This window comes from Muntiacus reevesi, chromosome 20, assembly GCF_963930625.1.
Source record: "Muntiacus reevesi chromosome 20, mMunRee1.1, whole genome shotgun sequence".
Taxonomy (NCBI): domain Eukaryota; kingdom Metazoa; phylum Chordata; class Mammalia; order Artiodactyla; family Cervidae; genus Muntiacus; species Muntiacus reevesi.
Window position 1 is genome coordinate 9,123,001 of NC_089268.1, and position 16,477 is coordinate 9,139,477.

The following is a 16,477-nucleotide window of genomic DNA, read 5'->3' on the forward strand; positions in this document are numbered from 1 at the left end:
TAGTTAGAGAGAGGCAAAAGGGGAGTGGTGGTCTGCAGTTCCGGAGTCAAGGACTCTCCCCCTGGGACTCACCTTCTAACCGCTTCTTAAAGTCAAAAGGAAGCCGTAAACCAGAGCCTGAGCCTTGGTGCCTCGTTCTGGTCTGATAAGTCGAGAGGAACATGGGTTCACAACCTAAATAACCAAGGTTAGAACCACTATAAAAGGAAAACCAGAAACTTTACAACATAGATCATATCGAGCAGAAATGCTAGAACAGGCAGATTAAGAATTTAAAATAAGCAACAACCAGTGTTGCCAAAAAGATATTGGTAATATGAAGCGAGAAAAAAGTTAAAAAAAAAAAGAGAGAGAGAGAGAGCGCGCCAAATGGAAGGATTAACTATACAAAAAGAAATAATACTTAAAGAATTGTAGATGGAATAAATAGCAAGCTGAATGCAGCTAAACTGCAAAACCAAAAGAGCAGACTGAGGAAATCTCCTGGGAGGCAGGAAAAATAGGATAAAGAAACAAATATGGAAATAAAAAGTTAAGAAGCATGGAAGATAGAAAGCAGACATGCTGACATACTGAAAATAGGAATCCAAAGGAGAGATAATTTAAAGGGGGGGATATTTAAGGAAATAATAAAAATAAATAGCCCTGAATTAAAGAAAGGTGAAAGAACTCAGATGGGAGCATCTGGGTGCCAAATAAGAGAGATTAAGAACTCAGAAACAATATTGGGAAATATAGCACATAAAAGATAAAGAAAATTCTAAGCACTTCCAGAGGGAAAGAACACCTTCTATGAAGCTACAAGAATCAGATTTCTTAACAGCAATACTAGACCCAAAGATTTGGAGATTCTCCAGATATCTGTTGTTGACTTCTAATTTAACTCCACTGTGGTCTGAAACACACTTTATATGATGTGAATCTTTTAAAATGGGTTGAGACTTGTCTTACGGCTCAAATTGTGGTCTATCTTGAACAGACACTTTACCCAAGAAGATAGATAAGTGCATGAAAAGATGCTCAACACAATTAGTCTTTAGGGAAATGCAAAATAAAACCATAATGAAATGCCTCCACATACTAACCATACCAAGTGTTGCCAAGCATATAGAGGAACTGGAACTCTCATGGACTGCTGGTTGGGTCAGGAACTTTGGAAAGTAGTTCAGCAGTTTCTTAAAAAGTTCAGCGTAAGAACAGCATGTATATTATCTATGGTGAAACAGATCACCAGCCCAGGTGGGATGCATGAGACAAGTGCTCGGGGCTGGTGCACTGGGAAGACCCAGAGGAATCGGCTGGAGAGGGAGGTGGGAGGGGGGATCGGGATGGGGAATACATGTAACTCCATGGTTGATTCATGTCAATGTATGACAAAACCCACTGAAATGTTGTGAAGTAATTAGCCTCCAACTAATAAAAAAAAAAAAACACTATAAAAAAAAAAAAGTTCAACGTACACCTTCCATCTAACCCAGCCATTCCACCCCAGTGTATTATTCAAAGAAAAAGAAAATATATATCCATACAAAGACTTGTCAAGGGTTCTCAACGAACTTAACTGATAAGAGCCCAAACTGCAAACAATCCAAATATCCATTAACTAGGGAGTGAATAAACAGAGTACTTTCATAGAATGGAATACTACCCAGCAATACAAAAGAATAAACTATTGATACACAAAATAACATAAATAAACCTCAAAATAATTATGCTAAATGAGATAAACAGAAAAAGTTCATAGTATTTGATTTATATTAAATCCTAAAAATGCAGCTAAGCTACTGTGATAAAAAGCAAGCAAGTGGTTGCCTGGAGATGGGGAAGAAGGGCTGGAAGAAATGACAGCAGGATTACAAAACAGCAGGAGAAAACTTTTGGGGGAGATGAATGTACTCATTATTGTGATATTATCATGATTATAGTAATGATTTCATGACTATATCCATGTGCTAAAACTTATTAAAATGTACACTTTGAATACATGCAGTTTCCTATATGTCTTTGTTGCTGTTTTTCAGTCACTAATGCATGTCTGACTCTTTGCAACCCCATGGACTGCAGCACACCAGGCCTCCCTGTCCCTCACTATCTCCCAGAGTTTGCCCAAGTTCATGTCCATTGAATTGGTAATGCTATCCAATCATCTCATTCTCTGTTGTCCCCTTCTCATTTTGCCTTCAATCTTTCCCAGCATCAGGGTCTTTTCCAATGAATTGGCTCTTTGCATCAGGTGGCCAAAGTATTGGAGCTTCAGCTTCAGCATCAGTCCTTCCAATGAGTATTTAAGGTTGATTTCCTTTAGGATTGACTGGTTTGGTCTCCTTGCTGCCCAATGGACTCTAAGAGTCTTCTCCAACACCGCAGCTCAAAAGCATCAATTCTTTAGTGCTCAGCCTTCTTTATGGTCCAACTCTAACATCCATACATGACTACTGGAAAAACCATAGCTTTGACTATACAGACCTTTGCCGGCAAAATGCTGGCAAAACTTTTTAATATGCTGTCTAGTTTTAGCTTTTTTCCCAAGAAGCAATCATCTTCTAATTACATGGCTGTAGTCACCTGCAATGATTTTGGAGCCCAAGAAGAGACAATTTGTCACTGTTTCCATTGTTTCCCCATCTATTTGCCATGAAGTGATGCAACCAGATGCCATGATCTCAGATTTTTGTATGTTGAGCTTTAAGCCAGCTATTTCACTCTCTTCTTTAACCTTCATCAAAAGGTTCTGTTGTTTCTCTTCGCTTTCTGCCATTAAGTGATATCATCTGCATGTCTGAGGTTGTTGATATTTCTCCCATCAATCTTGATTCCAGCTTGTGACTTATCCAGCCTGGTATTTCTCATGATGTACTCTACATATAAGTTAAATTAAAGGGTGACAACACATAGCCTTTTCGTACTCCTTCCCAATATTGAACAAGTCCATTGTTCAATGTCCATTTTAACTTGCTTCTTGACCTGCATACAGGTTTCTTAGGAGACAGGTAAGATGGTCTGGTATTCCCATCTCTTTAGGAGTGTTCCACAGTTGGTTGTGATCCACACAGTCAAAGGCTTTAACATAGTCAATGAAACAGAAGTAGATGTTTTTCTGGAATTCCCTTGCTCTCTCTGTGATCCAACAAATGTTGGCAATTTGATCTCTAGTTCCTCTGCCTTTTCTAAATCCAGCTGTACATCTGGAAGTTCTCGATTCAGGAAATACTGAAGTCCAACTTAAAGGATTGTGTGCATTACCTTACTAGCATGGAAAGTGAGTGCAATTATCTCATAGTTTGAACATTCTTTAGCACTGTCCTTTGGAATTGGGATGAAAATTGACCTTTTCCAGTCCTGTGGCCACTACCGAATTTTCCAAGTTTGCTGACATGTTGAGTGCAGCACTTTCACAGCATCATCTTTTAGGATTTTTAAATACCTCAGCTGGAATTCCATCACCTCCACCAGCTTTGTTGGTAGTAATGCTTCCTAAGGCCCACTTGACTTCACTTTCCAGGATGTCTAGCTCTAGGTGAGTGATCACACCATCATGGTTATCTGGGTCATTAAGAACTTTTTTGTATAGTTCTTCTGTGTATTCTTGCCACCTCTTCTTAATATATTCCGCCTCTGTTAGGTCCCTACCTGTCCTTTATCATGCCCATCCTTGTATGATATGCTCCTTTGATATCTCCAATTTTCTTGAAGAGATCTCTAGTCTTTCCCATCCTATTGTTTTCCTCTATTTCTTTGCACTGTTCATTGAAAAAGGCCTTCTTATCTCTCCTGGCTATTTTCTGGAACTTTGCATTCAGTTGGATATATCTTTCCCTTTCTCCCTAGTTTTTTGCAAGGTGTCCTGTATGTCTACTATACCTCAGTTCAGCTGTTAAAATGAACAACAAAAAAAAAAGTTACCAGAAGTTAAAATTTAGTCTGAAAAAAAAGATATACGAAACATAGACCCCAAATTTTTACTTTTAAAAAAATGAGCTAAAAGTGGGGGGAGGGGTGAACTAGAAGACTAGGGCTGACCTATATACACTACTGATACTATGCATAAAATAGATAACTAATGAGAACCGCTGTGTAGCTCAGGGAACCCTGCTCGGTGCTGTGATGACCTAAACGGGAAGGAAATCTGAAACAGAGCGAGACGTGTATCCGTATGGCTGACTCACTTGGCTGCACAGCAGAAATCCAACACAACATTGTAAAACAACCATACTCCATAAAAATAAAGAAAAATGCTAAATGAGCAAAGAAAAGAAAGCTTAAAATAAAAATGCATGTTTATAGTAATCCAGAACTAAAACCCTAGATAATATCAATGCAGTGGTGGAGAGAAGAAGCCAAAGGGAGATGAGCTGACACCCATCAGGTGGAATTCAGTCAGGACGCAGAAACACACAGCTGTTGCTAACAGTGAGAGCTGAACATAATAAAGGAGGTAGCCAGGTTGTAAAGAACTGGAAAGTCACAAAGGGAAACGTTACCACCACACCAAGCCTTCTTTTTCCCAGCAGTGGAGTTGTGCCAGCAGCAACAGTTGACCCTGGTTTGTGGGGCTCCCAACATCCCCCACCCCCAACCCTCCCTACTCCCCCCAACTCCAAACTCACCTTGACTTCCCAGGAGTAGCACCCCCTCCTCAGAGCTCTCAGTTCTGCTCTGCGGGCGCCTCCTCCAAATTTCTAGATTTTAATAATTTCCATCTCCTCAAATATTTTCAGAAATATTGGGGAAATATAAACACCACTTGTTGAAGAAATAATTAAGAAATTTTCACTGATTTTTTAAGCAAGATAATAGCAGTGAAGTTATGTTTCCCCCTCAAAAGTCTTTATCTTTTAAAGATTCATATTGAAATATTTACAAATGAAATAATATTAATATCATATCTGTTATTTTTCTCAAAATAATCTGACAGGAGGGATTGTTAAAGGAGATGGGGCTATAGATAAGTAATCATTAATCACTAATTGATTATTATTACAAATGGATGATGCATAGGAGTTTGTTGACATTTGAAATCTTCCACAATGAAGGGTATTTTAAAAAACTTACACACAATAGTATTTATATCATGAAAACACATACAAAAAAGTATGACCATCTAGTGCATTAGCATGGCTGCCATTGGCGGGAGTGGGGATAAAAGGAAATAAAAATGAATGAATGAAGCACAGGAGTCTAGCACAGACCAGTGACCAAACTTTGCCATAAACTAAGGATTACAATTGGCTCAACTTTAGTACAATATAGGACAAAACAAAGTCCCAAGTCTTTAGACAGGCATTTTAGGTCTTCTAGATTTGGATTTGACCTACTTTTAAAATATTTTTTATCATTCACCTTCAAAATCTAACATTCCATCAAAATGGAATGTTCACTTGGATTACGAGCGGCCCACTCTCTTACATGATGTAGTTCCTAAAGGTCCTACTGCCCTCAACTCCGTGTCTGTGTCCCAACCTCTACATAACAATTTTTCACTGGTCCTTCAAAGTCAAGCCCAGACAACAGCTCCACTGATGCCTCTCCAGTGACCCTTTCTTCCAATGGAGAAAAATCTATGTATAAAACAAAACAGAAACAAAAAACATAGCACTGTATCAGAATTTTGCTTAAATAATTATCTTTTTCTAATTTGTACTAGAGGGCTTGGGTTTTTTGTTTGCTTGTTTTTTAATTTACTGTAGCTCTAAAGATCCAGTTCTTTGCAGTGTAGTATCCTAGGAAACCTACCAATTGTATTCATCTCTGTATCCCATGCTTAACACTGTGTCTCGAATATCGCAAGTGTTTCCTGAATGATCAGTGAGGGAAGAAGGCAGAAAGGGTGGGAGGGAAGAAAAGAAAGGTTGAAATGAATGAATGAACTGTGTTTCAATTCCTTGGTTCTCTCAAGGAAGAAAACTGATTTTTAAAAAAAATTCAAACTCACTCAAAACTGTGGGGATGATTTTATAGGAAAAGATGTCATCACTTTTGTAACTGTTACTTCTCAGAGCTTCCATTTTTTAAAAGCATGTGAGCACACATATCAAATGGAATAAAAGAAAGAAAAATGCAAGGTAAACATTGAAAAACATGCTCAGATGCCATTTTGTTAGGACACTGCCCCAGTTTTATGCCCGAAACAAAGGCAGCAACATGCAATACAGATTTCAATCCATTGCATTGAGGAGAGGTGTGCTTCCCTGGACTTACCCTGCCTCCTGAAGCTGATAGACTTAGCAAGAGGCAGAAACAGGCAGGAGGACAAAGAAAACTCAGTCTTCTTATGGGTGGTGGCACAGAGAGCTGGGCAAGACTGAAGGAGGGAGGAGAAGGGGATGACAGAGGATGAGATGGTTGAACAGCATCACCGACTAGATGGACATGAGTTTGAGCAAGCTCCAGGAGTTGGTGATGAACAGGGAAGCCTGTCGTGCTGCAGTCCATGGGGTCGCAAAGAGTCAGACACAATTGAACTGAACTGATAGAGATTCTGGAGCTATCATCCCCTGCTTTATTTTCATAGGTCTGTGACTTTGGACAAGTATTTCAACCTCCAATCTTCTCTGTTGAGTTCCCTGATTTTAAAATGGGGCATCAACTATCGTAGTCCCCCGTTGTTCTTGCCAACTGTTTTTTCTGAATTTTCTTTTAAATGACTTGATACCTTCTGGGGGGAAAGGAGGCTGCTGCACCATTTCCTTGTTAAGAAGGAACTGTCTGAACATTCTAAGGAGACTAGTCTCCGGAAGGAGGATGGACAAAAAGGAGGGATGGGGGCCCCAGGCAGCAGTGAGGTAAGGAGGCATGGGCAGGAGCACCCCTAAACGGCCTGGACTCACCTGGCTTCCAGCAGAGCTGGGCCCCAGGGACGTCTCAACCTCCACACTGGGATGTCACCGAGATTCCGACAACCACACGATGCTGGCAGCAGCATCCTGGGACCTTCCTCTCTCTGCAGACCTGGGAAGGCTCTGGAGAGCATCCCTAATGCCAGAGGATGCAGAAGACGGGGCCCAGACAGACCTGGAGAGAGAGCTGTGAGTCCGTCCCGGAGACAGGAGAGGGGCAGCTTGTAAGCCTGGGACTCAGTGCCTCTTCCAGGGCTGTCAGAAACACTAGTGGGAATGCGAGGGGGGTGCAGGGGCTGAGGTCAACCAGTCGCATCCTGGGGTGAAGACTCATAACAAATTGGATATTAAAAATTAATATCACACACTACTATATATAAAATAGGTAACTAATCAGGACCTACCATACAGCAGAGGAGAAACTACTTAGCAAAGTAGTTAAATAATTAAAGTAGTTAAATAAGCAAAGTAGTTAAATAAATAAAGTACTTAGCAGAGTACTTAGTACTCTGTAGTGGCCTCCACAGGAAAGGAATCTTAAGAAAGAGTGGCTGTGTGTATAGGTATAACTGGTTCATTTCACTGTACAACTAAAACTAACACATTATAATCAATTAGACTCTGATACAAGTTTTTAATTAATGACATTTCATTGTATACTCCAGGTGGATGGAAGCAAGACTTGCTGCTGAAATCACCATGTACATCATGCCATATTTTGCCAGTTCTAAGATGCCGTTACATTTGACCCTTGAATAAGGATGGGAGTAGAGGCACTGGCCCTCTTCACAGTTTCACAGTAAAGAACCTGTGTATAACTCTATTATAAGTCACACTATTTAAAGGGAGTAATTTTCAATAGGAAATAAGGTGATAATTCATAATCAAAAGGTAGGGCAAGAGTATATATTGTGTTTTTTTTGAAAAAGCTTTCTAACTGCTTTATTTGACCATTAAATGTTGCTAAAATTTTGTCTATTTAGTCTCCATGAAAATGTAGATGTATCCTAAACCAATTATTTAACTAACACTTTATTGGTAGCAAAACACTATGTGGTTATATAAATAAGAATTAAAAATGAGATGTAGCCCACATACTGTAGAGTATTAATATTAAAGCAGGTATATTAGGACTTCCATGGAGGCGCAGTAGACAGGAATCTGCTTGCCAATGCAGGGGACACAGGTTTGATCCCTGGTCCAGGAAGATCCCACATGCCTCAGAGCAACTAAGCCCATGCACCACAACTGCAGAGGCCTAGTGCTGCGTCTAATGAAGCCTGGGTGCCTGGAGCCTGTGCTCAGAGGAGGAACCACATCAATGGCGACAGAGAGCAGCCCCTGCTTGCTGAAGCTAGAGAAAGCCTGTACAAAGCAACCAAGACCCAGCTCAGCCAAAAATAAAGATACAAATAAAATATATAGTTTTTAAATCATAAAAAAGATATACGAAATGGTGAGAAGATAATTGCTATTATATGTATAGGAGGATGTATAATCAAACTTCAGTTAATTGGAGGATAGGAGGAAAACAGAACTCTTTCCACAAAATGATTGATATTTTATTATGGCTCACTCCAGGTAATATGAAAATAACAAAATAAGAGTTCCTTAAAATTTATGATTATAGCAGATATAGAAATATTTCCTTAGAGCTGCAATTTCCTCATAGCTACGATTTCCTCTTAAAAGCTATACCATACATATGTAATAAAAATAAATGCATTTCCTACTATTCCTCATAACTTCCATCAAAAGTTAATAGTTATATTATTCTAGAATCATCAGTATACAAGTATTTCAGAATCAGTTTATAAATATCTTGTTTTAAATATCACTATCTCATAGAAGTCTTTTCTGAAACTATCTCCCTTCTTAACTGTATCCCCCTCTCCTTATTCCTTTCTATAGCACTGCTTTAATGTCATGAAGGAGTCAGTCGCTCAGTTGTGTCTGACTCTTAGTGACTCCAGGGACAACAGCTCCTCTGTGGAATACTCCAGGCATGAATACTGGAGTGGGTCGCCATTCCCTCCTCCAGGGGATCTTCCCAACCCACTGACCAAACTCGAGTCCCCCGCATTGCAGGCAGATTCTTTACTGTCTGAGCCAGCAGTGAAGCCCATGATTTAAAGGTATGCATTAACTCATACATCTCTTAACACCACTTTCTTTCTACCCAACCTGGCTGTAAATGGAGAGAGAACTACCCTGCCTTTTCTTTACTTCTTTGTCCCAGCACCTAGCACAGTCCAGGGCACCCAGTAGGCAATTAACAACTACTCACTAGCTCTCTTCGTATTTCCCCACTACCCTAACCTTACTCCTTTTCCTGCCTCTTTCCCTTTAAAAAAAAAATTATTGAAATAGAGTTGATTTCCAATATTATGTTTCAAATGTAGAGCAAAGTGATTCAGAATATATTCTTTTTCAGATTCTTTGCACTGGAGTGGGTTGCAATTTCCTTCTCTATTTCCCATATAGATTATTACAAATTATTGAGTAGAGTTCCGTGTGCTATATAGGAGGTCCTTGTTGGTTATCTATCTTATATACAGTGGTGTTACTCCCAAATTCCTAATGTATCCCTCTTTCTCAACACTCCTGAGCCCCTCCGTTAACCCCAGCAAAGTGTCCACCAACCTCTGGAACTAGGAGACCATCTCTGAGAAGCAGTGGTTAAAGAGAGCTGCCCTTAAGGATGGTGCCACCATCCCAAGACGGGAGAAGGAACACACTCTCTAGAAATGCTACAGAACATGGGGACGGGATGGGGAAAAAAGATCTCTGACTCCGACACCCACAGGGCCAACAGCTGACTCTGCAGGAGAGCCCTGGGCCCCTTGCCTTTGATCCCCTCTGCCCTGGGAAAGAGCAGGGGTGTCCAGAGAGCTGAAGGGGAGAAGCAAGGCGGTGAAAACCTGGATTTGAATTTGAATTCTGCCATTTACTTGATAGGTAACTTTTAACTATGCTTAAATCCTTAAAGATTGCTTTTTCCAACTGTCAGGCGGAGTTATTATTGCCAGGCCCCATGTGCTGGTCATGAGAATTAAATGAAAGGATGCTTATGAATTTGAACCCAGTCGCAGGCACAAACTATGGCCTCAGTGAATGCAGTGCAGCCTCCACAGTTATTGGTCCTGGCCTTGAATTAGGTGAATCGGCTTCTTTCATCTATTCCAGTCTTACAGAATGAATCACCTACCCAGTATCTTCCCAATGAGATACTGTATCTTAAACATGCACAACTATAGCTTTGGTTCCTTTTTTGTTAACAATAGACACCAATCAAAGAGATCCTGTCCCGCTCCTCCTCTACCCTATATGCAGCCAGTGTGAGTACCGAGACGCTGCAAGCTTTCTCACAAGATAAAGGACGTCCACCTTACTCTCTGTGCCGGAGATCGGCTTGGAGGCCCTTAAAAGACCTCAAACATAGTTTTAGAAATAAGATGGTAAATAGGCCCATATCTTTTATTAATACAGGAACTCCTCTTTTTATTGCACTTTGAAGATGCTGCATTTTTCACAAATTGAAGGTTTGTGGCAACCCCACATCAAGCAAGCCTATTATACATGCCATTTCTTCAGTAGCATTTGCTCACTTCATGTCTCTGCATCTCATTTTTTAAAAACTCTTTCAAAAGCTTACACTATTTCATTATTATTATGTTTATTATAGTGATCTATGCTCAGTGATCTTCGATGTTACTACTAAAACCTGCTTAAGGCTCAGATGATGGTTACATTTTTTTAGCAATAGAGTATTTTTTAACTTAAAAATTTACATTTTTTTAAGACACAGTGCTGTTGCTCTTAATAGACTACAGTATAATGTAAATGTGACTTTTATATGCAGTGGGAAACCAAAATATTTATGTGGCTCACTGTGTTGATATTTGCTTTATTGTGATGCTCTGAACCAAACCCACTCCTAATCTCTCAGAGGTCTGCCTGTAGTCGCTGCAGAGAACCTTCTTCTGTAGAGAATTTTTTTGAGGCCCTTTCATATATGTTATGCTGTTTAAACCTCACAATAACTCGGTGGCTGAAAATGCTATCATTTGCAATTTCTTTCCTTACTTTTTTTTTAAGAAAAATTTTAGTGGAGGATAATTGCGTTACAGTATTGGGCTGGTCCCGCCATACCTCAGCATGAATGAGCCACAGGTGCACACGTGGCCCCTCCCTCCTGAGCCTCCCTCCATCCCCCTCCCCACCCCACCCCTCTAGGTTGTCAGGGCTGAGCTCCCTGCATCACGCAGCACATCCCACTGACTCTCATTTTCTACGGTGATGGATGTGTCTCCAGACCCCCCTCAGTTGGCCCCACTCTCTCCTTCCCCACGTGTTCACAGGTCTGTTCACGTCTGCATCTCCATCTGTATTTTTCCCGACTTCTGTCACTAGCACACTAGTTTCTGAAAGAATGAGCTAGTCGGGGAGGAACCTAAGACGCTGCTCCAGCCTCTCCCTGGTTGGTTTTTCCTTCTTTCTTTCGCCCCTTTTTCTTTCTTTGTAATCTTTATTGGAGTATAGTTGCTTTACAATGTTGTGTTAGTTTCTGCCGAACAGCCAAGTGAATCTCTTCCCTTTCTTCTTTCTTTCACTTTTCCCTCAATTCTTTCCTTCTCTGCCTTTTCCTGATAACTCCTCATGTTATACACCAGTTTTTATTCCCTTCCTCTGTGACTCTGGATTGCAATACTAAGGCGATTACTAAACTACAAGCCTCAGAGGAAACAAAACATAATAGACATTGTTTTTTTTTTTTTTTTAATTTCAACAGTCTTCTTTCTAAATATGGTTAAAAGAAACTCAGCTTTCATTAATCATGCAATAACATGCTACCTGAATTAATGTTAACAGACTTTAAAAAACTGAAGTAAATATTTGAAGGCTTACGTTGGCATTTCTTTTTACCTTTTAAATAAACTACCATATAATCATCTGAATATAAAATAGCCCCACAATGATATAAACTAGCCATAACTTGAACACAAAAACTCAGAAACCTCAGAACATATTACCCTAGTTAAAATGGGGTGAACTGAATCTCCTTTTTACAAATATAAAATACAAATATGGATAAAAGAGAAAACTCTTGCTGGGGGTTCCATCTCGAAGAAGCACAATTTATGTTTGTTTCTTATGAGAAAAAAAAAAAAAACACAGGATTTATAAACAAACTTGGCCATAATATAATATGGATTAAATTACTTGTTTCATACAAATTTGACACCATCAAAAGTACCAAATATCTGAAAAATGGCACTATTTGTACTTTTCCCTCTGGTTTCACAGCTTAGATGTCTCCAGCCCCGGGGAAAGGAACTTTATCTCTTGTGGTTTCAATGCAGAAGAGTAAGAGTCTAATGTTAGCAAAGCAATGCCGTTAATCATCATTTTCAATCCAAGTAAATGAAAAAAAAAAACAAAACCTTGACCCATGTAACATGTTGAGTCAATTCAATGAACTTCAAATCAAATATTCTTTGATGTTTGACACTATTTTGGCATACTTAAATCTCACCATAAATCTTTAATGAATACTTTAGGTTTTAGGAACTGTTTGAATACTATGCTTCTAAGATCTAGAGATTCATAACAAACTATCAAAGGTAACTAAAGCATCTGTCTTTCAACAGCAATTACAATGATTATCTCATTTTGAAGAAATTTAAGAAGGAAACTATATGCCCTACCTGAAGGAAAACAGAGGGAAAAAAACTCTCTACTTCAACTAATAGAGTTTATCCCAGCAGGTGTGTGCATGCTAAGTCACTTCAGTCGTCTCCGACTCTTTGCGACCCCATGGACTGTCGCCCACGAGGCTCCTCTGTCCATGGGATTCTCCAGGCAAGAATACTGGAGTGGGTTGCCATGGCCTCCTCCAGGGGATCTTCCCGACCCAGGGATCGAACCCATGTCTGTTAAGTCTCCTACGTTGGCAGGCAGCTTCTTTACCACTAGCGCCACCCGGGAAGCCCAGGCAGGAGCAAAGGAACATTCTCTAGAGCTGGCAGCTTTTTTGGCCTGCAAAGTCACAGGACTGGTAGTTAAATCATTTAAAACTAACCACAAGAAGATCTAGCATACATAAATCATCACAGTAACAATTACTGTTCTCTATTACTTTCTTCAAAATGGCACCTAAAATTCATCACATCTATTCTCCTGTTTGTCTGTCTTCTCCCTCTAGAAGGAAAGTTTATGAGAACAGAAATGTGGTCCTTCCTGTTCATCCAAAGACAGGAACAGTACCTACATAGAATGAGTAGCTAGTAAATATTTGTTAAATAACTAAGCACACATTTAATCCGACTGGCAGAATATTGCCTCCATTATATAACTGTGTATCATCTAAACATCCCGAAAGTTCTTTGTAACCCAGATCAGCATTGGTACTCATTTCAGAGCTAGTTTGTGGACATATTTAATTCATGTTCTTAAATATTAAAAGATATCTGTAAAAGATTTCTTAGGTATTTGTTTTGCATAGTGAAAAGAAGATAGCAGTTAAATTTAACTTCAGTAAGAATCTTACTTTCAAGGACAAATTCTCACACCCAAGGTTTTAGCTCTTGCTATCACCCTTGCAATTTTTAACCTTTTTTAACCTTCTATTTTGTACTGGAGTATAGCCAATTAACAATGTTGTGAGTTTCAGGTGAACAGCAGAGGTGACACAGCCACACACAAACATACATCCATTTTTCCCCAAGCTCCCCTCCCATCCAGGCTGCCCCATAACATTGAGCAGAGTTCCTTGGTGCTTATCCATTTTAAATCTAGCTGTGGGGACACAGGTTTGATCCCTAGTCTTGGAGGATCCCACGTGCTGCAAATACCGAACCTGTTGCCTGGAGCCAGGGCCCCACAACAAGAGAGGACACCCCAGTGAGAAGCCCAGGCACTGCAGCTTGGGAGCAGCACCCCCCTCACCGCGACCGCCGAAAGCCACGTGCAGCCGTGGAGACCCAGCACAGCCAAAAATAAATAATTACTTGTCACCCTTGCATTTTACTTATGACTCAGAAAGCCTGCTGAATTTCCCCCAACACACACATCTGCAACTACGGGGCCATGACCCTGAAAATGACTCGTGAGCTCTCACACAAGTTACATTTGGTTTTCCTCGACAGAAAAAAAGGGCTTGGTTTGTGTGCTTGAGGGACATCCCTGGACAGAGAAATTTTCAATTACTGTGAGTTTCAGTGAATAGTACTGAAAAGGAGTGGCCTATTTTACAGTCATGGGTTTACTTTAAGAAGCATACTTATTGAATGTTTTCCTTTAAAAAGAAATCATTTCTTGAGGGTTTCTAACAGTTTCCACAGTACTGTTATTGCTCATCCAGTCTTTCTCCCTATCTTCCTCCAGCAGCACATGACTTAAGCAATTCTTCAAATACCCAAAAGTACTGGACAAAGAAATTAAAATACATAGAGAGAAAAAACACAAACTAAAGCTGTTGAGTTTAAGAGTTTCTTTTGTCTACTCTTGAGCCAGTGAAAATGATTATCTGATTCTGAAAGTCTCTACCATATGAAATGAAGGCATCGCTCTTGGGGGAAGAAAGGTCCTGAATGTTCTGTCAAAGACCCAGGTTTAAGTGCAAGTTCTATCATTGAACTTTCCTCCAGCTCAGTTTCCCCATCTCTAAAAGGAAGTCAAAAAAATAAAATAAAAGGAAGTCATATTAAAATTCTGTAAGATTATATAATCTGGTGAAAAGGGGCGCCTGTATATTAAGATAGCCTACTTGTGAAGTCGGTCTGCAGGCAGAAGTCAGCTGAGGGTACAGTTAGGAAAGACTTTGGGGAAAGATGGGCTGAATCCGAGGAGCCAAACCATCACCTGATGAGGAGAGATGATGACCTCACCACCTGCCCCAGGCCAGCGGCTTCTCCACACAGAGAAGAAAGCTATTTCCTGGGCCAGCCTTCCTTTTGTGTTTGTTCTTGAAAGACAATTGACTGAGAACATTTTGGTTGTTTTTCTTCCCCTTCTCCTATTTATTTACTTTTATTTTTTTCCTGTGGATTGGGAATGTTTTGAAAAGGGAGGATAGGAGGAAGCTGTCTGCTAAACTTCAAAGCTATCTTCTTTTAATTTTTATTGAGTACAGTTGATTTACGATGTTGCATCAGTTTCTGCTGCACCACATATACATAGTAGATTTTTATTAGCTACCTGTTTTGTATATGGTAGTGTGTATGTATCGATCCCAATCTCCTACTCTATCCCTCACCCCACTGAACTGCAAGTCTTGAAGCACTGGGTTAGTGCAGAAACACTCAAGAATCAATGTCCCCTGAAGGTGCTGGCAGAGTTGGAGCAGTGACTAAGTGTTCCCAGCCTGGCCTGATGCTAGCGGTGCCACTTTGGGGCAAGATAGGTACCATCTCGGCCTCAGTTTCCTTGTAAAATTGCCCAACTCCACAGGGGTGATTTAAGAACCAAATGAGATGTAAAAAATATGTGAAAGCTACCTTGTCATACACACATATAAGTAATTAGTAGTGCTTATTCTTAGAACTAGTGGGGCAGAGAGAGAAAATGATGAATGAGCATCTTAAATCTGTAAAACAAAGCAAGGCCATCTACTATAAGTTCTGTGAATCAGAAATCCACACTGTTAAGAACATTAACTAAAGTGGTTGATGCAAAGCACTGGCTGCGTGTAGCTATATGACATATGTTCATTCCCTCTTGCCCTTAACTCCCCCTTTCTTCTGTCAATGCACTTGGTAGGCCATAAAGGCCTATTCAAGATTTAGGTATTACTGTTTACTCAGTTTTGTTTTTAGCAGTGTGAGGAATGAACTTGGACTTTGAAGGCAAACAGGCCTGGTATCACACCCTAGTTTTGCTATTTCCTTGCTGTTTCTAAGTATGGCCTTTGAGGATGGAATAATCTGTGAGTCTCAGCCTCCTCTTCTGTGAATGGGCTCCTACCTACAGAAGTTGTTCCCAAACTTTTTTATGTCATTGAAAATTGAAACTGTTAGTCACTCAGCTGCTTCCAACTCTTTGCAACCCCGTGGACTGTAGCCTGCCAGGCTCCTCTGTCCATGGAATTCTCCAGGCAAGAACACTGGAGTGGGTTGCCATTCCCTTCTCCTGGGTGCGGGGTGGGGGGAATCTTCCCGAACCAGGGATCAAACCTGGGTCTTCTGCATTGCAGACAAATTCTTCACCATCTGAGCCACCAGGCCACCTTGAAAAGGAGACTATTCTTACTGCAAAGGATGCTGCCACCCACAGTGAGATGTGACCTGACCAGCAGGCTCTGGTCACCCAGATCAGGTCCTGCTTTATTTGGCTTTTGGGGGAGGAATAAATGTGAAGCAGGGCAGGGCTGCCCATCCCAAGTGACGCTTCATGACAACTCTTTTTGTGAACTCACTGGCCCACGCTGCCACATGAGCTGTGACCTGCCCTCCTTGACATCCTTACAACACCCCCACCTGCCACCATGAAGGCAGCTGCTGAGTAGCAAACCGATCTCTACTTTGTCCAGGCTTCTTCTTGGGGAGAAATATGGTAGAAGAAGCCCATGGAGGTTTGACTGAATCACCCTTCCCGAAAAGACACTAGAAGAAATCAAAAAACCTTAAAAATGAAAGTGTCAG